This window comes from Mesoplodon mirus, assembly GCF_964341445.2.
Source record: "Mesoplodon mirus genome assembly, chromosome: X".
Lineage (NCBI taxonomy): Eukaryota > Metazoa > Chordata > Mammalia > Artiodactyla > Ziphiidae > Mesoplodon > Mesoplodon mirus.
Genome location: NC_138981.1, coordinates 59,755,515 through 59,780,499, shown reverse-complemented (window position 1 = coordinate 59,780,499; position 24,985 = coordinate 59,755,515). Strand labels below are relative to the sequence as shown.

At 39.8% G+C, this 24,985-nt stretch overlaps 1 pseudogene across 1 annotated transcript; it reads left to right on the top strand.

Annotated features, from left to right (window-relative positions):
• The first annotated feature begins 23,973 nt into the window (after positions 1 to 23,973).
• LOC309796366 (large ribosomal subunit protein eL43-like) lies at positions 23,974 to 24,253 on the top strand (annotated as a pseudogene). Its single transcript has one exon. The product of its transcript is annotated as a large ribosomal subunit protein eL43-like (transcript).
• The last annotated feature ends 732 nt before the right edge of the window (positions 24,254 to 24,985 follow it).

Genomic DNA, 24,985 nt, shown 5'->3' with positions numbered 1-24,985 from the left:
CCCAGAGCAGGATGTAGGAGCCACGCAGGTCAGGGTCAGAAAGAGGGTGAGCTTGCTTTTTATTTCCTGACCACGTTCAAGGGTAATAGTCAATTTTGAGAACAGAGCAGATGCTAGCCTCTTTAGATATTAAGAACAATACTTTCGCTTCAATGCTGTGTTTAAAATTCATGGTGAGAAGCATCAGCAAAATAGCACAAACTTGTGATGTAACTCCTCTTCATAATAGGTATTAATTCTGCTCTTCCTTCTAGTTCTCTGGCAAGATAGAGAGAGGATTCGGCTCCTGTCTAATAATGAAAGAGAAGGACATGGGTAGGGGCTGAGTGTGAAGGAAATTAGCCTATGTTTGAAAATCTACTCTGGGCCTTAGAACTCACTAGACTTAAATCCTTAACAGCAAGGAGTGTGTCTGTACCCTCAACACCCGGCACATAGTGTCGGTGCTCAATAAGTGTTTTAACCTAAAGAGCTAAATTACCTCATTTAATCCCGGCAATAACCCTATGAGGTAAATACTTTTACCCACATTATATAGATTTGGATACAAAGGCTTAGAGAATCTAGTAGCCTGCTCATTATGGGAATGTGCATGTATAAATTGTGGTGCAGTGAAAACGCAGGTCTGTGGTTTGGGGTAAGGGGATGAGGCTGTGGCAAAGAGGGTAGCTCTTTCTGGGCACTGACCTGTTTTAGAGCAGGGTTTCTCAGCCTTGAAATTTGATACTTGCAGCTGGGTAATTCTTTGTTGTGGGGGGCTGTCCTATGCATGTAAGATGTTCACTAGTATCTCTGGTCTCTACCCACTAGATGTCAGTAGCACACCCTCCCACCCCACCACATGGTGTAAGTCAAAAATGTCTCCAGACATTGTGGACAGTTAAAATCACCCCTGGTTGAGAATCACTGCTTTAGAGGCTCACAGAGCAGGGCTGGTGCTGCCCAGGAGCCTCTTTATACTCAAAGAGAGGGACTCTTCCCCAGTCTTTTCTCCCTACAAAGTCAGTGGTAGAGAAGCTGAAATGAATACAAGTTGACGTTGGCCAGTTCTAAGTCATAGACCTTTTCTGTGCCCTTTATTCTCCTTCCTCTCTTGTATATTTCTGTTTTTCCCTTCCTTGGGTCCCCCAACCCCGCCCCAGCCCTTTCTCCCATTTAGGCTAAAGTTATGCTTTGTATGAGAACTGCACCCCATGGGCACTAGAGTAGCAGTCACTCAGGGTGTTTTTGAACTTTCTGGTAAAATCCAGGCCCTTTCTGCTAACAAACTTTACTCCAGTCCCTGAGGCTGGTTGGCTCTCTCCCCCATGGTCTCCTTTGTCACATGGAGATACCAGTCATATTTGTGAGATTCCATCCATTATTAACAAAATGGTGGAGTCAGATCTATCAGAATCCAAGGCCCGTGCTCTTACCTTTACCCCTGTGGTTTTCAAACTTTAGCATGGGTCAGAATTACTTGGAAGTCATGTTGCCAGATTTTGAAAAAATAATAAAAACCAAACAAACAAACAAGACGCCCATTAAATTTTAATTTGAATATAATTATGTACCAAATATTGCAAATATTTATAGGAAAAAAATATTTGTTGTTTATCTGAAATTCAAAATTAACTGGGCCATTTTGTATTTTATCTGGTAACCTTGCCTAGAAGGCTTATTAAAACACAGCTTGGGCTTCCCTGGTGGAGCAGTGGTTAGGAATCCAACTGCCAATGCAGGGGACACGGGTTTGAGCCCTGGTCTGGGAAGATCCCACATGCCGCAGAGCAACTAAGCCCGTGCGCCACAACTACCAAGCCTGTGCTCTACAGCCCATGAGCCACAAATGCTGAATCTGCGTGCCACAGCTACTGAAGCCCGTGAGCCTAGAACCCGTGCTCGGCAATAAGAGAAGCCACTGCAATGAGAAGCCCGCGCACGCAACAAAGAGTAACCCCCGCTCACCACAACTAGAGAAAGCCTGTGTGAAGCAACGAAGACCCAACACAGCCAAAAATAAATAAATAAAAATTTAAAAAAACACAGCTTGCTGGGCCTCACTTCCCAGAGATTTTGAATCTGTAGGCCTGGATGGGGCCTGAGAATTTATGCATGCTGGTCTAGAGACCACTTTTGAGATCCATGGCACATAGGTTAAATGGTGAAAGATAAGAATGTTTCTGTGAAGCTTTTCCCTTTGATCCTCACATCCCACCAAAGCAGAAGGGAAGAAATGGCTAAAGCTTAAAGCAGGGTTCTACTTTTTTTTTTTTAACTACTGAACCACCTGATCAGAAATCCATTTGTGAGGGTATATGAATTTTTATTGATAACAATAGTCTGCTAGCTATTCAAAACTATGAATTTTGAACAATAATACAACAACATTCTAAAAGTGAGATTAGGAAACTTTATTCATACCATTTACCAAAGCCAAGTGTTAGTCATTGCTCAATTTTGATTACGTCAATGAGGATGCTTCGTTTTATAAACTGATTCCTGAGAACTATGTGATTATCACAGTCTTTAAAATTTTTTTCTTTAATCACTGCTTTCGCTAATCACAGAAGTAATGTGTGCTCATTAACTTTTAAACAAACAACCTAGAAAGTTGTGACTTTGAAAGAAAAATTCTCTATAATCCTAGTCCCAAGAGATAAGCTCTGTTAACTATTTGCTGTACATTTATAGGGGCCCTTTGCATAGTGCTGATATGTATGATTTTATTTATTTTTTAACAAAAATTAAATCATTATGAACTCATGGATTTGAATATATTTGATATCTCGGACACACCTTGCACATTTCCTGCCCCAAACCTGGAATCAGCCACTTCTCCAAAAAGCCCTGGTTCCTTTTTAGTGGGAAATGGTATTTCAAGGCCACAGTCTAGATACTAGCGGTGCTCATAGGTGCAGGGCTGGTCACTATTTCTAAGCCTTTTAAGAAAAAATGCCTCATGAGTTCACACAGATACTTTAATTCAAAGTCAGGCCTACAGGATTTTAGTTAACTCCTGTGTTATATTTGAATCTCCTTTCTTTCAAACTTGAGAATCTCGGTTCCCAAAGATATAGGGAATAATAGAATATCACATAATTACTCATTTGCTTTGTCCCACTGACATACACAACTGTCTCAGAATAACAGTATTAATACTACCACCACCAATATGATTACAAAAGCAATTAAACATTTATTTTGCATATCATCTCTCCATTTTCTCCCCTTCTGTAGCAATTATATTCTATGCTCTTACTTAGAACGTTCATTGAATCTTAGTGTGTGTGTGTGTTTATTATATTTATTTAATGCTCACTACCAGTCCTTATGTCAACGTCTTTCTAGTTATTTTGGTTTTCTGAAGTTCATTCTCTAGTAGATTCCTCAGATAGGGTTCATAGGACCAATCTTTCCTGAGTGATTACATGTTGATAATAGTTCGTAGGCTCTAATCTAGAAAGTCAGTGTATTTGTTAGCTAGGGCTGCCGTAACAAAATATCACAGACTGGGTGAATTAAACAACAGAAATTTATTTTCTCACTGTTCTGAAGGCTAGAAGTCCAAAACCTAGGTGTTGGCAAGTTTGATTCCATCTCAGGCCTTTCTCCTTGGCTTGCAGATGGTCAACTCCTCAATGTGTCCTTGCATAATCTTTTCTATGTGCAGGTACATTACTGGTATCTCTCTTTGTGTCCAAATTTCCTCTTATGAGGACAGTGGGATTGAATTACGGCCCACTCTGATTGCCCCATTTTAACTTAATCACCTTGAAAAGCCCTGCCTCCAAATATAGTTCACATTCTGAGATACTGGGCTTCAACATAAGAACACTGAGAGGGGACACAAGTCAGCCCACACCAGTCAATTTGGCTGGATATAAACTCTTTACCTCACATTTTCTTTCCATGTATATCTTGAATATGTAAATTAATTTTCTTCTGGCATAAACCATTGCTGTCAATACATCTGATGACTGGCTGATTTTCTTTCCCTTGTTCTCTTTACTTGGATACGTAAGATTTTTTTCCTTAAAGTCCAGTAATTATACTACGATATGATCATTTTGGGTTAATTTTCTCAGTTACACAAATTCCCTTCTTTTTTTTTTGTGGTACGCGGGCCTCTCACTGTTGTGGCCTCTCCCGTTGTGGAGCACAGGCTCCGCACGTGCAGGCTCAGCGGCCATGGCTCACGGGCCTAGCCGCTCCGTGGCATGTGGCATCTTCCTGGACTGGGGCACGAACCTGTGTCCCCTGCATTGGCAGGCGGACTCTCAACCACTGCGCCACCAGGGAAGCCCCACAAATTACCTTCTTAAATGTTGTTTCAAGTGTGTCAAAAGTTATTTCAAGAAAACTTTCCTATGGTCTTTATTATTCATTCTTTTTCCCTTGCTTTGGTTTTCTTTATGTATGTTGGATTTTCTTTAACTATCTTCTGAATTTGTCACTTTTCCTCAAATTCTTTCTATCTCTCTTTTCTTTTTAGTTTAAATTTTTTTCCTCTTTTCATTTTCTTTTTCTCTTAAGGCATTGTGTGTTGAGTTTATTCACTCTCGTGCTCCTTCTAGTTTAGAATTCATTTCTGATTTTTTCTTTTATTTCCAATTCTTTCCTTATTTCTATTACCTAACTTTGAAGTTTTTCTAATTCTGCATTATGTTGTTCTTCCACATCTCGTATCATTTTCTTAATGTCTTTTTACTTGTTTTAAAATAGTAGGTTATAGTTTTCATATTTTGTCATTTATCTGCCATGGTTTTATTGTCAAGGGATGTTATTAGCCTTATTTTTTCCATTATAATAAATATAACCTTGATCCTTTTCTGTTGCTCATTTTTACATGAAAAGATTTTTTTTTTAATTTTACAAGAATGTTGGATTTAGAGTAGATTTTTAAATTCATGGCTTTTGAGCTCCCTCTTCTGTTGCTTTTGTGTAATATTAAAACAAATGATATCATGGTGCTGCTCCCCTCTCCTATTTTCATCTGGACCTTCTGTTGCTGCACTGCCTAGTTTGGATTCTACTCCCAGAAGTTTCTCCTCAGTGTGGGCTTTGTCCTAGGATGGAGCTTTAGCTGGTTAGTTTTGAGAGTTCATGGGGCTCACACTACTCCAGGCCCAGATTGTTCCAGCCTCTTTAGGTCTTACCACTGCTCTGCTATAAGCATATGCAAAATCTCTCCCAGTTTTAGCTGCTGTCCTTAAATTGTCCCTCTGAGCTTTCCACTGAGTAACTTTGGCTATTTAGGGATTCTCTGGTCTTTTAGATGCCCCCTTGCTTCCCTCTGCTTCCTTTTGCTGAAACCCACATGTGTCTTATAGGTGCTGGTAATTTGTCCCCTTTCCTCATATTTTGAGGTTCATGGGGGTATCTTGTTACCTAGTTTTGTTGCAGATATTGTCTATATGTTTTGGGTTTTGCTGTCCTATTTTTTCTTTTTATAGAGGAACTTGGGGCAATTGAAAAACTATGCCACCTTACCACCTTCCAAGAATCACCCTGTCCCTTGTTTTTTTTTAAAATTCATTTATTTTTGGCTGCTTTGGGTCTTCGTTGCTGTGCGCGGGCTTTCTCTAGTTGCGGAGCGAGCAGGGGCTACTCTTTGTTGCAGTGTGCGGGCTTCTCATTGTGGTGGCTGCTCTTTGTTGTGGAGCACAGGCTCTAGGCATGTGGGCTGCAGTAGTTGTGACACGTGGGCTCAGTAGTTGTGGCTCGCGGACTCTAGAGCGCAGGCTTGGTAGTTGTGGCGCACGGGCTTAGTTGCTCTGCAGCATGTGGGATCTTCCCAGACCTTGGCTCGAACCCGTGTCCCCTGCATTGGCAGGTGGATTCTTAACCACTGTGCCACCAGAGAAGTCCCTCCATTAAGTTTTAATTGCAATTATTATATCTCTCATTTTTACAAGTTTTTAAAGTTTTTTTTTTTTTTTTTTTTTTGCGGTATGCGGGCCTCTCACTGTTGTGGCCTCTCCCATTGCGGAGCACAGGCTCCGGACGCGCAGGCTCAGTGGCCATGGCTCACAGGCCCAGCCGCTCCGTGGCATGTGGGATCTTCCCAGACCGGGGCACGAACCCGCGTCCCCTGCATCGGCAGGCGGACTCTCAACCACTGCGCCACCACGGAAGCCCAAGTTTTTAAAGTTTTTAATCAACTTTCTGAAATATTATTTACATAAAATAAAATATAATACAGTGTACCTATCTTACACAAATAGTTTGATGAGCTTTGGCAAATAAATACACCTGTGTAACTACCACCACTGTCAAGAGAGAACATTTTTATCATCCCAGAAAGTTCCCTTGTGCTCCTTCCCAGTCAATCCTTCTCACTCATGGCACCAGACAACCATTTATTTGCTTCCTGTTACTATAGATTTGCCTTTTCCAGAATGGCATATAAGTGGAATCAACAGTATGTATACTTTTTTGTGTCTGGACTCTTGCTCAGTATAATGTTTTTGAGATTCGTTCATGTTGTTGCCTGTATCAATAGTTTGTTCCTTTTTAATGCTAAGTATATTCCTTTGTATGGATATGCCACTGTTTATTCATTTATTCTCCTGTTGGTGGATTGGTAATGTTTGACTTTTATGAATAAAGCTGCTATGAGTATTCTTATACATGTCTTCTGATGGATATATACATTTATTTCTGTTGAATGTTTACCTAAGAAGAATTGCTGAGTTGTAAAGTAAATGCATGTTTAGCTTTATTAGATACTACCAAATAGTTCTCCAAAGTGATTATACCAATTTACACTGCCATTAGTAATTATCAGTAATTATCCCTCCACATTCTTGTCAAAATTGGTATTTTCAATATTTAAAAAATAGGCTTTCTTGTGAGAGAGGTGTGTTTTACTCATTTCTGAGAGTGAGCTTCTCATTTTCCTCAGGAAGTTATTTGTGGGAGTTTTTTGAGGAGTAGGGTAAAAGAACATTCTTTCAGAAAGTTTCTGTGTTTGCTTCTGCTAGGCACTTATGAGAAATGGTCTGGGACTATGTAAACTAAATGAAGGTTTTCTGGGGTTTTTTGACCACCAGATAGTGTGTATTTGAGCTATAAACTTGAGCAAGGACCAGCTTATTGTTCAATTTCTCAAGGACATGATTCTCCCCTCTATTATATTCAGAGCCAAGGCAGTCTTTTCTTTTCAGTCCCCCAGAGCTGGGGAAGTGGGGTTTGGTGAGGTTACTTTCTAGTTTGCCCTTATTTAAGGTTGTGGCCCTTTCAGGATCCAGCTAAAACCCAGGGGTACAAGAAGAAGACCTTTTTTAGACTCCCCACCTTGGAGGGACCTAGGAGTCCACAAATGTTTTACCTGAAGGTCACCAGGTTTTGCAAATGCTCCCAGGGCAAAGCAGCTTCAGTGCATCACATGTCTATATGGGTTCCGTTTTATCTTATTAATTCCTTTTTATCTTACCAGTTCTTTGATGCTTTTAATAAGGTGCTTTATGTTTTATCCAGTCTCTTAAGGGGTTTTCTGTGGGAGGTTTTGTTCAGATACCTAGTCCACCATATAACCAGGAATGCTTCATATTTCTGTTATTATTCTCCTGTACAGTTTTGTTTGTTTTTCCTGGACTCTCTAATTGCCTTTTATATTTTCTTTTTGAGGAAAGAGATCACTTTTTCTCATCATTAATATTTTCTAGCTTCTTAATTTATCCATCACTTGGAATCAATTTCATTCTTCTTGAAGACATTCTTTCTGTAGCACTCTGGTTTCTCATTCTAAATTGGACTGATTGCTTTCCAGGCCTACTTCCCAGTTGTCATCCTAGAGGGTTTTTGTCACTGGATTCATGAGTTAAGTCTCCTATTTCTTGTTTCCCATGTCTTTTTCTTTCTGGGATTTACCCTGGTTTTGTTGAAGTACATCTTAGAGTAACAAAATAAGAAAGGCTGTGCAGGAGTTATTCTTTTGAGTCTTTACATTTCTGAAAATATCTTTTTGTACTCATACTTGATTGGTGATTTGGCTAGGTTTTAAATTCTAGGTTCAGAATAATTTTCCCTCAGAATTTTAGAGAGTTATTCTAACATCCAGTGTTGCTAATGAGAAACCTGATCTTTGTTTCTTTACAGGAAACCTGCTTTTTCCTTCTGGAAGCATTTATAATTTTCTCTATTTCTGATGGTATAAAATGATATAGTGTCTAAGTATGGGTCTTTTTTCCCCTTTGGTCTTAGTAGGCCCTTAAAATCTCTTCTCTGAATTATCTGTTTCCTCCGGGGTTAATTCTGCTTGCTTCTCTTGGCCTTTCTTTTCATAATGCTGTTTTTCTTCATATGTCTGATGGTCTTTGATTGTCTCTTCATATTTATAAATGAAAGAATAGGCAGTTGATATAGGTTTTTCTACTTTATGTATGTAGATCCATTTTCTCACTAGTTCTCTCCTCTAAATAAGGGATTGGACTAGACATCTTTGTAACTGGTCAGGGCTTGTGACTAGCAGCCTTCTCTTTAGACTTGTGTTTGGAAGTTGCCTTTAGGCGGGGGGACCCCAAATGCCAGATTAAGAAGCGTTTTCATTTGCACTGGAGCACCAAAACCTATACTACCCTTTAGTTTTCTCCAGGTGTTTATTCTATTTCTACTGAGTCCTCGTCTTCTTTTATTTTTCTTTTTGTTTCTCTCTTTTCTTTCTTCCTTTCTCTCTTTCCTTGCTTTCTTTTGTTCATTCATTCTTTCTTTTTCTTCCTTTTTTTTCTTTTTTTGCTGGGAGGTAAAGATTGGGTGAAATATGCTGAATGTGGGGATGATGGGTGGGGAGATCATGGGGAACCAATGCGGACATTTGTTTCATAGACAGGCTTTCAATTCACCCCATAGTTTTCAGACTCCCTTCTTAGTTTGACCTTGAATACTTGCCAGCTCTGAAATAGGAGCCTTTCTGGGATTCTGCCAGGTACATTGGCTTGTTCCATTCTGTTTCATCAGTTGACACATTTCCAATCTTCCAGAAATTTGTTAAGCCCATTTTTTTCACTGTTAAGGCCTTATTCCTTTATTATCATTTTAATGGATGTCAAAAGGGAAGAGATAAGCACACATCTTTACTCAGATATCTTCAATTAGAACTCTCTTATTTTTATAATGGCTTCATGGTAGACCTTTGTGTAGATATAATATTGTTTATTAAAGGTCCAATTGATTGGCATTTGGGTTCTTTCCAGTTTTTCACTATTCAGACAGTGCTGCAGTAGACATCCTTTGTACATACATCTTTGGGCACCCGTGCAAGTATTTCTGTAGGATAAATTCATAAAGTAAATTTGGTAGATATCGCCAAATTGTACTCTTAAAACATAGACCCAGGGCCTCCCTGGTGGCGCAGTGGTTGAGAGTCCGCCTGCCGATGCAGGGGATACGGGTTCGTGCCCCGGTCTGGGAGGATCCCATATGCCGCGGAGCGGCTGGGCCCGTGAGCCATGGCCGCTGGGCCTGCGCATCCGGAGCCTGTGCTCCGCAACGGGGGAGGCCACAACAGTGAGAGGCCCGCATACCGAAAAAAAAAAAAAAAACATAGACCCACATCACACTCCAACTATCAGTGAATGAGAGTATCTTCCCCCCACATCTTCACAACGCTATTTGTCATTTATCATTTTCCATTTTTTGCCACTCAAATGGGCAGAAGTCTGCTCTCTCATTGTTTTAATTTTTATTTCTTAAATATGAGTGAGGTTGAGCATTTTTTCAGATGTATTGGTCATTAACCAATTTCTTCTGTGAATTGCCTGTTGATGTCTCCTTCGCCCATATTGTTTGTCTTTTTTGAGTTGATTTGTACGAGTTCTTTTTATATTATGCATCACAATTCTGACTCTGGATTTACATAATTAATAAGTTTGGGATGTGCAGAGTGAAACAAAAGCTTAAAAATAAAAAGCCTTTAGTGTGGTAATGTACATTGTGAAAAAGTGAATTTAGTGTGCAACATTTCCCAAACTAATCTGATCACAGAACTATTTTTTTTCTTGGAGTATCTTAAGAAACTAATTTTGAGGGACCAGTTTGGGAACTGCTGTCTTATCTAGCACTTAAGCTCAATGAGAGTGAAGACAATGTCTACCTTATTCACCACTGTATATCCAGCGTCCAGTGCCTGGCACGTAGTAAACTCTAAGTAAATATTTCTTGAATAAATGAATGAATACATTTTTTTTTTTTTTTTTTTTTTTTTTTTTTTTTTGCGGTACGCGGGCCTCTCACTGTTGTGGCCTCGCCCGTTGCGGAGCACAGGCTCCGGACGCACAGGCCCAGCAGCCATAGCTCACGGGCCCAGCTGCTCTGCAGCATGTGGGATCTTCCCGGACCAGGGCACGAACCCGTGTCCCCTGCATTGGCAGGCGGACTCTCAACCACTGCGCCACCAGGGAAGCCTGAATACATTTTTTTTTTTTTTTTTTTTTTTTTTTTTTTTTTTTTTTTGCGGTATGCGGGCCTCTCACTGTTGTGGCCTCTCCCGTTGCGGAGCACAGGCTCCGGACGCGCAGGCCCAGCGGCCATGGCTCACGGGCCCAGCCGCTCCGCGGCATATGGGATCCTCCCAGACCGGGGCACGAACCCGTATCCCCTGCATCGGCAGGCGGACTCTCAACCACTGCGCCACCAGGGAGGCCCTGAATACATTTTTTAATGCCCAATAATTGAGCTTTTTTTTTTACACCTACTAGTATGGTACTCTAATTCAAGATGTAGAACTTATATTTCATCTAATCTGAAACAACCTTGACTATAAGACATACCCTTGTTTTATGCACCACTAAGAAAGAAAAAAATTGCACCTTGCGCTACACCAGAAAGTAACACAACATTGTAAATCAACTATACTTCAATAAAAAATTAAATAAACAAAAAAGAAAAAAAAATACGGCCAAATAAATTATAACACAATACTATTTTAGCTTTTATAATTTATACTTTATAATTATTGAGAGCGTTCTTTAAGACTTGTTTAGAAATGGATTTTTATCATCTATAACTCTTGTACATATGTTACAAAGAACCCTGAAATGAAAATTGGTTAAGGTATTTCTAAAACCTGTTCACATTTGGAATCTGAGTCTTCTGAATTACTTTTTGGCTCAGTCAATATGTTCTGGATTTTCCTCACAATACTATTGTTTGTCATTAAGGACATTGGCAATGCAGTATTTCTGGTGGGGTGAAAGAAGTATTCTACTTTTGTCCGGGGTTTTCTTCCACGTTGCTGACAACCATTCTGCAAGTTTTGATGCTGGTACTTTCTCGATCTTACCAGAAGGTGTCAGGCAATGACAATTATATCACAACTGCTGCCGGGCCAACAGCAATCGTGACATTCCATTACTTATAAACTGCATGCCAATTTCAGAAATGTTAAAAACATGAAGAAATGTACATTTTTGAATCGATGAAATGCTATTAGATATTATCACTGTGCCCTTCCTGAATTCTGCATTTCTCCTTAGTTCAATTTATTTTTCTCTTTTCCTTTATAGCTCTGCTTTTAAAAAGGGCAGTCTGTATTTATTGTCTTCCTTTCCTCCCCTTTCATTCACCCTTTAATCTACTACATTCTAACCCCCATCACTCCAGTGGTGGTCTGCTTTCAGTCCTTATGCAGATTCATTCACCAACCAGTGAATGCTTATAGTCTGTTTGGGAAGATAACAGTAGTATGGAGCAAATCACAGAATCTTAGAGCTAGAAGGTTTCCTAATTCTGAGCTTTTCTTATGTGGCAAACCATCACATATTTGACTGTTGTTCGTGGCTCCTTTCCCATCTGCCCATTTTAGATTCATTTTTTTAAGTTCAGTAGTTCTAGCTTCTTTAGCCAGTCCTCATATGACAAGGTTTCCAGAAAACTTCCCATCTTGGTTGGACTTACATGTAGCTGGCAGAGCCCTCCTCAGATGTGGAGCCCCAAGTGAAATGCACAAAGCCCCCAAAGGAACCACAGTGACCTAGCAATCCTTTTACTATTACTGGCTAGCTTTTGCTCCCATTCCCCATAGATGCTGTTTCAAACCTTCCCTCACCTCTCTTCTCAGGTTGCCTGCTCTGTCTCCATTCCCTCCCATTTTGAAATTCTTGCCTCCCCTTAATAAAGAAAACTGAAGCCAGATACCAGCTCTTCTACTTCAAAATATAGTTACAAAATTTGTGCTCAGCCTTTCCTGTTTACCTCCCTTTGTGAAAAGCCAATAATCTTCTGCCTGTGCTCAGCATCCTATATCCTCCCATCTCTACAGGGTCCTAACTTGGCCAATATTATTCCTTCTCTTTCTTATCTCTTAAACTTTTTTTATCTTCATCACAGATTTTTGCCCTCAGCTAGTAAACATGCTTTAGGATCTACTGTATTGTGAGAAAAATGTATACTTCATTAATTCTATATCCAGCTTTAGTTAACTTTATTTTCTTCCTTTTTTCATAAACTTAACTTAAAATTTTTATTAATATTTCTTTTTTTTAAGATTTTTTTGATGTTGACCATTTTTAAAGTTTCTACTGATCTTGTTACAATATTGCCTCCACTTTTTTTAACCTTTCGGTTTTCTAGCCACAAGGCATGTGGGATCCCAGCTCCCTGACCAGAGGTTGAACCTGCACCCCGCCCCCCCCCACCCCGCCCCCTGCCACACTGGAAGACAAAGTCCCAACCAATGAACCACCAGGGAAGTCCCTATTAATATTTCTTTTTTGGTTCAAGATTCAAAAGTTATAAAAGGTCATACCAGGAAAAATTTCCCTCCCATTCCCATCCCAGTGGGAACCAGGGTTTTCAGCTTCTGTATACACACCCTTTGCAGCCCAGCCCTAATGCCCTAAGGCAGTGGTCCCCAAACTTTTTGTCACCATGGACCGGTTTCATGCAAGACAATTTTTCTACAGACCAGGGGTGGGGATGGTTTCGGGATGATTCAAGTGCATTACATTTATTGTGCACTTTATTTCTATTATTATTACATTGTAATATATAATGAAATAATTATACAACTCACCATTATGCTGACAGGAGTTGGAGCTCAGGCGGTAATGCGAGCAATGGGGAGCAGCTGTAAATACAGATGAAGCTTCGCTCGCTCACCTGCCGCTCATTTCCTGCTGTGCAGCCTGGTTCCTAACAGGCCAAGGACTGATACCGGTCCATGGACCAGGGATTGGGGACCCCTGCCCTAAGGCATCCATTGTATGTAATGAATAAACTTATCACCCATGCATCTAGAATGGCATTAGTTATGTACAGTTCTTGGGAAAATTAAGAAAATATTCACACAAATAATGTTCTATAGGGCTTTAATCTCTGAAACCCAGTTGAGAAAAGCAATAAACTATGTATATAACAACAACTGTGTATATATATATATATATTATATATATATATAATATATATATAATTTTTCTTCTTTTTTAGAGAAATGATGTAATCTTATATGCTGTCTTACATCTTTATTCACTTAACCATATATATTGGAGATCTATGTATGTATCTACATCTATTCTATCTATTAGATAGATATATATGTTTGTATACATCCACAAACCTAAAGATCTCCCTCATTAAAAAAAAATTCACCTGTATATTTTTTAAAAAGCTTTATTGAGCTATAATTCATGTACCATACAATTCACCTATTTAAATGGGTTTTAGTATATTCACAGAGTTTAGCAGTCATTCCTCATTCCTCTCAGCCCTTCCAGCCCCTGGCAGCCACTAATCTATTTTCCATATCTATAAATGTGCCTATTGTAGATATTTCATATAAATGGAATCATACAGTGTATGCTCTTTTGTGACTGTCTTCTTCCTCTTAGCATACAGTTTTCAAGGTTAATGTTATAGCATGTGGCAGTGCTTCATTTGTTTTTCTTTCTTTTAGTATTTTTTTTAGTACTTCATTTCTTTATAATGAGAAATAATATTTGACTATATGGACATACCACATTTTATTTTTCCATTCATCAATTGATAGACATTTGTTTCTATTTTTTGGCTATTATAAATAATGCTGCTATCAATATTTGTGTACAAGTTTTTTTTGTGGACATATGTTTTCATTTCTCTTGGGTATATATCTAGGTGTACATTTGCTGGGTCATATAGTAATTCTATGTTTAACCTTTGGAGAAATTGCCAAGACTGTTTTCCACAGAGACTGCACCATTTTACATTCCCACCAGCAATGTATGAGGCTTCCAATTAATCTACATCTTCACCAATACTTGTTATTATCTGTCTTTTTGATCATCCTAATGGGTGTGAAGTGGTATCTTGTGGTTTGTTTTTTTTTTCAGGGATTGAACCCACGGCCCCTGCAGTGGAAGTGTGGAGTCTTAACCACCGGACCGCCAGGGAAGTCCCCTTATTGTGTGTGTGTGTGTTTTTAATAAATTTATTTTATTTATTTATTTTTATTTTTGGCTGCGTTGGGTCTTCATTGAAGTGCGCGGGCTTCTCACTGCAGTGGCTTCTCTTGTTGCGGAGCACGGCGCGCGGGCTTCAGTAGTTGTGGCGCACGGGCTTCAGTAGTTGTGGTGCACGGGCTTTGTTGCTCTGCGGCATGTGGGATCTGCCCAGGCCAGGGCTCAAACCCGTGTCCCCTGCAATGGCAGGCGGATTCTTTTTTTTTTTTAATTTATTTATTTAGTTTTGGCTGCATTGGGTCTTTGTTGCTGTGGGCGGGCTTTCTCTAGTTGCGGCGAGTGGGGGCTGCTCTTTGCTGAGGTGCACAGGCTTCTCATTGCGGTGGTTTCTCTTGTTGCAGAGCACAGGCTCTAGGCACGTGGGCTTCAGTAGTTGTGGCACGTGGGCTCAGTAGTTGTGGCTCGCCGGCTCCAGAGTGCAGGCTCAGTAGTTGTGGCACCTGGGCTTAGTTGCTCCGCGGCATGTGGGATCTTCCCAGACCAGGGCTCGAACCCGTGTCCCCTGCATTGGCAGGCGGATTCCTAACCACACTGCACCACCAGGGAAGCCCCTTATTGTGGTTTTGATTTGCATTTTCCTGATGGCTAGTGATGTTGAGCATCTTGTCATGTTCTTTTTGGTCATTTGCATATCTTCATTGGAGAAATGTCTATTCAGATCCTTTGCCCATTTTAAAACTGAGTTATTTATCTTATTTTTTTATTGTTGTAAAATATACATAACATAAAATTTACCATTTTAACCATTTTAAAGTGTACAGTTCTGTGGCATAAAGTATGTTCACAGTGTTGTACAACCACCACCACCACCCATTGCCAGAACTTTCTCATCTTCCCCAGCTAAAACTCTGTACCTATTAAATAATAACTCTCCATTCCCACCTCTCCCCATCCCCTAGAAACTACCATTATACTCTATGTCTCTATTCATTTGACTACTCTAGGAACCTCATATAAATGGAATCATATAATATATGTCCTTTTGTGACTGGCTTATTTCCTCTAGCATGATGTCTTTAAGGTTTATCTATGTTGTAGCACATGTCAATATTTCCTTCCTTTTTAAGGTGGAATAATATTCCATTGTATGTATATACCACATTTTGTTTATCCATTCATCTGTCAATGGACACTTGAGTTATTCCACCTTTTTGGCTATTGTAAATAATACTGCTATGAACACAGGTGTACAAATACCTGCTCAAGTCCCTGCTTTCAGTTCTTTTGGGTATATACTCAGAAGTGGAATTGCTGGATCATATAGTAATTCTATGTTTAACTTTTTTAGGAATCACCATACTGTTTTCCACAGCAACTGTACCACTTTACATTCCCACCAGCAAGGCACAACAACATTTGTTATTTTCTGTTTTTTTTTTATTTTAAAATAGTCGTCTTAGTGGATGCGAAGTGGTTATCTTTTTATTATTGAATTGTAAGACTTCGTTATATATTCTAGACACAAATCTTTTATCAGATAAATGATTTGCAAATATTTCCCCCTATTTTATGGGTTGTCATTTCACTTTCTTGAAGGTGTCATTTGAAGAACAAAAGTTTTTAACTTTGATGAAATCCAATTTATCTATTAATTCTGTTGCTTGTGCTTTTGGTGTCATATCTAAAATCCATTGCTGACTCCAAGGTCATGAAGATTTACACCTATGTTTTCTTATGAGAGTTTTATAGTTTTGGCTTTTATATTTAGGTCTTTGATCCATTTCGAGGTAATTTTTGTATATGGTGTGAGATAGGCGTCCAAAGTCATTCTTTTGCAAGTGACTATCTAGTTGTCCCAACATAATTTGTTGAAAAGATTATTCTGTCTCCCATTGAATTATCTTGGCACCCTTGTCAAAAATCAGTTAACCATAAATGTGAAGGTTTATTTCTGGACTCTCAATTCTATTCCATTGAGTTATATATCTGTCCTTATGCCAGTATCACACTCTCTTGATTACTGTAGATTTGTAGTAAGTTTTGAAATTGGAAAGTGTGAGTCGTCTAACTTTGTGCTTCTTTTTAAAGATGATTTTTACTATTCTGGGTCTCTTGAGTTTCCATATGAGTTTTAAAATCAGCTTGTCAGGTTTTTTTTGTTTTGTTTGTTTGTTTGTTTTGCGGTACGCGGGCCTCTCACTGTTGTGGTCTCTCCCGTTGTGGAGCACAGGCTCCGGACGCGCAGGCCCAGCGGCCATGGCTCACAGGACCAGCCGCTCCGCGGCACGTGGGATCTTCCCGGATCAGGGCACGAACCCGTGTCCCCTGCATCGGCAGGCAGACTCTCAACCACTGTGCCACCAGGGAAGCCCCAGCTTGTCAGTTTTTGCAAAGAAGCCCATTGGAATTTTGATGAGTATTGCCTTATATCCATAGATAAATTTGGAGAGTATTGCCATCTTAATGTCAAGCCTTCTGGTCCATTAGCATGGGATGGCTTTCCATTTTTTAACATCTTCTTTGATTTCTGTCAACAATATTTTGTAGTTTTCAGAATGTAAGTTTTGTACTTCTTTTGATAAATGTATTATAAGTATTTTATTCTTTTTGATGCTGTTATAAATAAATGGAGTTTTTTTTTAATTTCATTTTTGGTTTGTTTATTGCTCCTGTATAGAAATACAATTAACTTTTATATATTGATTTTGTACCCTGAAATCCAGCTGAACTCACTTATTAGTTCTGTTGGTTTTTAGTGGATTTCTTGGGATTTTCTATATGCAACATCATGTCATCTGCAAATAGCGACTGTTTACTTCTTCCTTCCCAATCTGGATGCATCTTGTTTCTTTTCCTTGCCTAATTGCTCTAGCTCAAACTTCCAATGTTGAATATAAGTAGTGAGAGTAGACATCTTTGTCTTGTTCCTGATTATAGGGGGAAAGCATTCGGTTTTTCACCATTAAGTATGATGTTACCTGTGGATTTTTGTGTGTGTGTGTGCTTCAACCGCCTTTATTTTTTTAAATTAATTTTTATTAGAGTATGGTTGCTTTACAATGTTGTGTTAGCCTCCACTGCACAACAAAATGGATTTTTTATAGTTCTTGAGAACTGCCTCTCCTCCTGTGCTAAGTCTCTGAGTCTCTACTCTGGAGATCAGGTCAGGGACAGTGGCCTCTTGGAATGACACCCCTGTTTTATGAGCTGGGCACTGAAAAGGTCTGGTAGCCTCTGGTCTTCTTGGCTTGCCAGTGTGTGTGGAACCTCTGCCCTACAGGCTAGCTGGGCAAGGGCCTTAAGGACTGCAGTAGTTTTGTCCTGCTGCACCTCCCCTCTCTGCTCTGAGATTTAAAAAAAAAAGAGGTGTAGGATTTTTCCTAGTACTGTTATGGTTAGTTATGGTTTCATTTTATATTTAAGTTTTTTTATCCATATGGAATTTATTTTATTGTATTTTGGTACAAGATATATCTATGAATCCAACTTATTTGTTTCTAGATAGCTACCTATTTGTTCTACAGAATAGGGACGATTTTTCTTCATGTCTGCATCTCCAGTGCCTAACATAGCTCCTTGCCCATTGTGGGTTGTCTGTAAATGTGGTTTGAATGAACAAGATGGATACTGTGCTTATCTTATAATATTTAGTACCTGCCTTACTGGGCTGGACATACACTAAAATGACCCCCAGTTTGTCACACCCTGTATAATCCCCTCCCCTGAGTGCAGGTAGAACCTGTGACTTGCTTTTAATCCATAGAATATGGCAAAGGTGATGGTTTGTCACTCTCATGATTACATTAGGTTATATAAGACTCTATCTCAGCAAACTAGAATGAGAGAAACTCACCTGCTAGCTTTGAAGAAGCAAACTGCTACGAAATAAACTGCCTATGGAAAGGGCCATGTAGCAGGGAACTGCTGGTGGCCTCTAGGAGCTGAGAGTCTCAGTCCCACAACCATAAGAAACTGAATTCTGCCAACTATGTGAGTTTGGAAGAGCATCCCAAGTTCCAGATGAGGCGCCAGTCCTGGCCTATACCTTGATTTCAGACTACTGGGATCCTAAGCAAAGACCTAGCCAATCTGTGCTGGGACTCCTGACCCACAGAAACTATGCAGTAATAAATGGGATTGTTTTAAGTTGCTAAATTTGTGGTCATTTGCTACACAGCAATAGAAAACTGATTTACTTAAATTGTTGACCCATTTAGAGCTTCCAGGTTTTTTTTTCTTCATATCATTTTAAGTCAGTTTACTCCATCTTATTCCTTCAAAGTCAAGTTTTAAAATTGAATATATGACATTTAAGTATTTATTACCGTTAAATCCCATCTTCTTGGTTTGGAATCAGTGTTCTAGCATGTAGATTATTTGATAGGTTTTATCTCCTCTTCTGTGAGTTCCTCCTGGATGGCTTTTCTCTGTCCTTTCCCCCAATACACTGTGGATTGTTCTTTCTTTTGAGATACAGTAAGTCCCTTGCATACGAACCTTCAAGTTGTGAACTTTCAAAGATGTGAACGTGCATGCCATCAATGTCAGGCGTGAGTGAAATTGCAGCTTGCCCTCTGTCTCCTGTTGCTGACGATCCTTCAGCTCTACCATCTCCCACCTCCTCTCCCTCCTCCAGTCAGTAACTCTTCTTGCCTGTTCACTCGATGCCAGCCCCTGTATGCCAGCTGTTGTACCAAACTGCTGTACTTTTCAAGGTACTGTACTGTAAGATTAAAAATGTTTTCTTTATTTTTGTGTTTGTTTGTTTTTTATGTATTATTTGTGTGAAAAGTATTATAAACCTATTACAGTGTAGTACTATGTTGCCGGTTGTGTTAGTTGGGTACCTAGGCTAACTTTGTTGGACTTACGAACAAATTGGACTTACGAATGCGCTCTCGGAACGGAACTCGTTTGTATGTAGGGGACTTACTGTGTAATAGCATTATTACAGTGTGTTGTAATTATCTGCTTACACACTCATCTTTCCCCACTAGACTATGAACTCCTCAAAGACAGGGACCTTGACTTTTCATGTCTTAGTGCAGTGCCTGACATGTAACAGAAGCTCAATAATTCTTTTTGTTGTATGAATAAAATGAAAGAAGAGGTGATGAATAACAGGAAATGCTTCATAGGACTTAAACCGAAGAGGCTGAAGGAAGATATGATTTGAGGTATTCATGAAAATTTCAAGCCCCCTCTAAGGTGAATTCTGCCCCTATTTTGTCACTTAAGGATAGAGTTATGATCATAGGCCTCCCTATGTCCATTGCAGCTTATGGTGGCCTCTTTCCTGACCTAGCTGTGCTTGACAGGTACATTTAGTTCAAGACTATAATTCTTCACCCAGTTACAACACGCACACGTGTTGTTTTTCCCACACCACCAAGCAATTCTCAGACACTAGCTGGGTGTCCTAAATTCAACACAGTTCTGACACTATGTACCCGGAGATAACATCAGATCCCACAGGCTCAGTCCTACAAGACTGCCCCGCCTCCAACTTCAGACATCAATTCCAAGTCCAGGTTGTCACCTGTGCTTCTGAACTGCCAGATATAGAATGGAGGTTCCAAAACCCACTCCTTGGTTTTAATTACTTGCTAGAGTAGTTCACAGAACTCAGAGAAATATTTTACTTACTAGATTACCAGTCTATTATAAAAAGGTATAACTCAGGAACAGCCAGATGGAAGAAATACATAGGGTATGAAGAAAGGGCACAGAGATTCCATGCCCTCTCTGAGAGCACCCAGACCCCAGAAGCCCAGAAGCTCTTCAAACCTCCGTCTGTTGGGGCTTTTTTTTTTTTTTTTTTTTTTTTGCCGCACCACACAGCTTGCGAAATCTTAGTTCCCCGACCAGGGATTGAACCCAGGCCCTCGGCAGTGAAAGCGCCAAGTCCTAACCACTGGACTGCCAGGGAATTCCCTTTTTGGGGGTTTTTTATGGCAGCTTCATTACATAGACATGGTTGATTAAATCATTGGCCACTGGTGATTGATTCACCCTCCAGAACCTTCCCCTCCCCCAAGGTCAGAGGGTGGGACTGAAAGTTGTTTCTCCTGGCAACCAGCCCCCATTCTTAGGCTAGGTCCAAAAGTCACTCATTAACATAACAAAAGACACCTTGATTGCGCTCCTCTTTTAGGGAATTCCAAGGATTTTAGGATCTCTGTTCCGGAAAGGAGGCAAAGACCAAATCACAATATCACAAAGACCCCCCTCATGGCAGAAACTAATGGAGCCTGAGTACCTGAGTCACAGGTAGAATAGGCTAAATACACTTCACAGGGTAGGGAATTATTGCCAGCTCCTCCTCTTTCTGATATCTACACCAGTGCTTATTTCCTACTTTGTGATAGTGAACCCCCAAGAGTTGGGAGTGGAATCAAGAACTGACACCCTCTGAGTGTAGTGTATTACTTACGTGGCAAGGACATTCCCTAAATTTTTATCAAGGAAACCTGAATATCTTCCCTAACCTAAGGAAGAGCTCAGAGTAATTCTCAGATCTAACGGAGGGTATCAGGGCCTAATCCTCACGTCTGGAATGTAACCGATGTAAAGAAAATGAATTCATTTAATTGTATTATCAATATAATCTGTTTGAGGTTGCCAGAAAGTTGGTATTCTATGAGAAGAATAGAAATAATGGAACCAAAAGTAAGAATTTGTGAGTATATCACCAGGCTTGACCTTGAGAGCAGACATAATTTTCTCCAGAGTACAGTACAGGAGTTAATCCAACTATTCTTATTTGATGAAAAATATATCTAAGAATATCCAATTTCCTATTTATTGAAGCATTCTTTGTAATAGTGAAAATTTGAGAACAACATCAATTTACCATAATAGTTATTTTAGAATACTTCAAAAGGATATTACAGTAGATTTTGAAGAATGTTCAATGCTAAGGGTAATAGTTTACTAGAGCTGCCATAACAAAATACCACAGACTGGGCAGCTTAAACAATAGATTTTTATTTTCTCATAGTTCTAGAGGCTAGAAGTCCAAAATCAAGGTGTTGGCAAGTCTGGTTTCTTCTGAGGCCTCTCTCCTTGGCTTGCAGATGACCACATTCTTGCTGTGTTCTCACACGACTTTATTTTTCAGTGTGTACCCATTCCTGGTGTGTCCAAATTTCCTCTTATAAGAATACTAGGGCTTCCCTGGTGGCGCAGTGGTTGAGAGTCCGCCTGCCGATGCAGGGAACACGGGTTCGTGCCCTGGTCCGGGAAGATCCCACATGCTGCGGAGCGGCTGGGCCTGTGAGCCATGGCCGCTGAGCCTGCGCGTCCGGAGCCTGTGCTCCGCAACGGGAGAGGCCACAGCAGTGAGAAAACCCGCATACTGCAAAAAAAAAAAAAAAAAAAAAGAATACTAGTCAGATTGGATTAGAGCCCACCCTGATGGCCTCATTTTAACTTCATCACCTCTTGAAAGGCCCTATCTCCAAATAGAGTAACATTCTGAGGTCCTGGGAGTTAAGGCTTTAACATGTGAATTTTGGAGGAACACAGTTCAGTCCATACAATGGGAGAAAGTTTTACAATATGAATAAAAGTGCAGGATATAATATTTAGGGTGATTCTAATCATATAAACATATGCTGAAAAAGACTGGAAGGAAATACTCAAAAATATTAATAATGGTTTTCTTAGGGTTTAGGAGTTACGAATAATTTAAAAATTTTTCTTCTTTATGCATTTCTGTATTTTCTAAATTTTCCACAATGAGCACGTATTCTATAATGGAAAAATGCAATAAAAGTTACATTAAAAATTCATTCCTTTTTCCCTTAATTCTATGACTAAATCAATTTACCTTCAAGAACAGAAGACAAGGGGCGATAAATGTGGCAGAATAATTTATATCAATTGTTAAATTATAAGTGGCATTCTGTTATAAGTCAAGCTCTAGTGAGGTTGACCCTATTGACTGGTTCTCTTTTGAGTAAAATAATTAAAAATGACTTGTTCTGGGCTTCCCTGGTGGCGCAGTGGTTGAGAATCCGCCTGCCGATGCAGGGGACACGGGTTCATGCCCTCGTCCGGGAAGATCCCACATGCCGCGGAGCGGCTGGGCCCGTGAGCCATGGCCGCTGAGCCTTCTCGTCTGGAGCCTGTGCTCCGCAATGAGAGAGGCCACAACAGTGAGAGGCCCGCGTACTGCAAAAAAAAAAAAAAAAAAGACTTGTTTTTATGCGTGAAGGGGATCAAAAGGTAAAACTTCCAGTTATAAAAGTCTATGACTTAGTCCATGACTAAGTCATGGGAATGTAATGTACAGCATGGTGACTATAGTTAATAATACTGTACTGCATATTTGAAAGTAGGAGAGTGGATCTTGATGGTTCTCATCACAAGAAAAAAAATTTTGTTACTGTGTGTGGTGACGGATGTTAACTTGGATTTATTGTAGTGATCATTTTGCAATACATACAAATGTTGTATCATTACATTGTACACCTGAAACTAATATAATGTTATGTCAATTGTACCTCAATTAAAGAATTTTTTTAAACTTGTTTTTTTAATCTGAAAACCAGGGGATTCATTTCTGGACTGCAATAACACCTCTATCCACTACCCTACAACGAAACCCCTGTAGAACCTTTCATCTGGCCCTTTCTTTGACATCTAACTATGAATTCCCATCCCGAGAAGATGTTTAAATCAAAGTATCCATATCATGTACTTTAGACTACTATTTTTCTCTTTCTATGGGACCACACTTAAGAGATGTCAAAGCAGGAATCTTGTATTGCTGTGGTCTCCCAGGTTCACCCAACTATGATATTATGTCTCAACATATGAGCACACAGATTCCAAGCAACTGTTTCCAGATACCTTTATAATCACCTCCATTTTTACCCTTTAGTATATCTGTGCCTTCTTATTGCTTTCTTTTTGGGCTCTCTCTTCCCACGCTGCTCTCAGCTCTGAAACTGCATACTTTTGCCCATTCATCAGGAGCTGGTTCATCCAACTCTAGCATCCATCTTTGGGTGCATTTTCTCTTATCTAGTTCAAAGGTCATTGAGTCATATGGGCTCCCCTCCATGAAGCAAACTTGCAGAACCTGTAATTAAGGAGACATAATCTAGATGCGGGGCAACATGGTTTTCATTAGAGTTAGCATTCCTAATATTAAGAGTTTATTAAAAGGCTAATAAGTAAGCATACAGATGAGCAACTAGTGGATGGAATGTAATTAAACTTCGAAAACTGTTTTTGAGAAGCTTTTATTTCAAAGGTAATTCAAAAGGAACTATCCTTTTTCTTTCCTCATAAAGACCAGCAACTTAGCAAGATACCAGGTGCTGGGGTTAGAAGAAGAATAAAATGATCTTTATACCTGAGAAGGCCTGCCTAGTGGGGGATATGAAAAATATGAACACGATTATTCTTTTTCTTAGCCATGTGGCATGTGGCAGCTTAGTTTCCCAACCAGGGATCGAACACTTGAACCTCCTGCATGGGAAGCATGGAGTCTTAACCACTGGACTGCCAGGGAAGTCCCTGAATATGATTATTCTTTTATAGAAGAAGTACTATGTTAGATATATAAACAGAAGAACAAGCTCTCTCAGACCTAGGTTTTGGCGACATGGCTAAATGCACCAAGAAGGTTGGAATCGTGGGTAAATACGGGACCCATTATGGTGCTTCCCTCAGGAAAATGGTGAAGAAAATTGAAATCGGCCAGCACGCAAAGTACACTTGCTCCTTTGGTGGCAAAACCAAGATGAAGAGATGAGCTATGGGCATTTGGCACTGTGGTTCCTGCATGAAAACGGTAGCTGGTGGTGCTTGGACCACACCACCACTTCTGCTGTCACAATAAAGTCTGCCATCAGAAGTCTGAAGGAATTGAAGGACCAGTAGAAGCACCACCTTTTGAAATGTTGCTAGCCTATAATAAATGGGTTAATTTATGTAACAAAATTACTTTGGTTTGTTGTTAAATGTTCTTATTTGCATTGCATTAATTTTACTTTCTAAAAGAAGACTTGGATATTAAAATCCTTCTAATTTTTGTTGGAAAAAACAAAAACAAACAAACAAAACCAGAAGAACAAGAGATTAACACTACCTGAGTAGAGGATGTTAAGGTTTTAAAGGAGTCAATACATAATGCTTCCTTTTCCCCCTTCATAATTTCTAACCAACTGAGAAATAAGGCATAGGAGACCAGTAAATGGAGATTAAAATCTCAGCATTCTTACTGATGAAACTGTTGAGTGGACATGACTTTAGAGCTGCAGTCAAGTGGGCCTTTTAATTTTCTTTAATTCTCTGCACTGAATTAGAGAGACTTAACTCACCTGGTCGGGCAACCTAGGCCACCCTCACAGAGAGCAAATCAGAATGCACCCTCTCTATAGGCAGGATGGCTTCAAAAGTGGGAACTCAGGAAGAGCGGAGCCATACATACCCAGTACCTTCTCTCAAAATCATTAGTCAGGTTAGTCAGTTTTCTTCCTAGAGAGGAGTAGTGAGGAGGTAGAAAGAGAAAAGAGGTTCATTCTCTAACAGACATCTGCCTGCTCTGACCTGTGGAGACCCGCCCCTTTCTGGTACATACAGTCCCCTTGGGACTGTGCAGAAGACTTCCACTC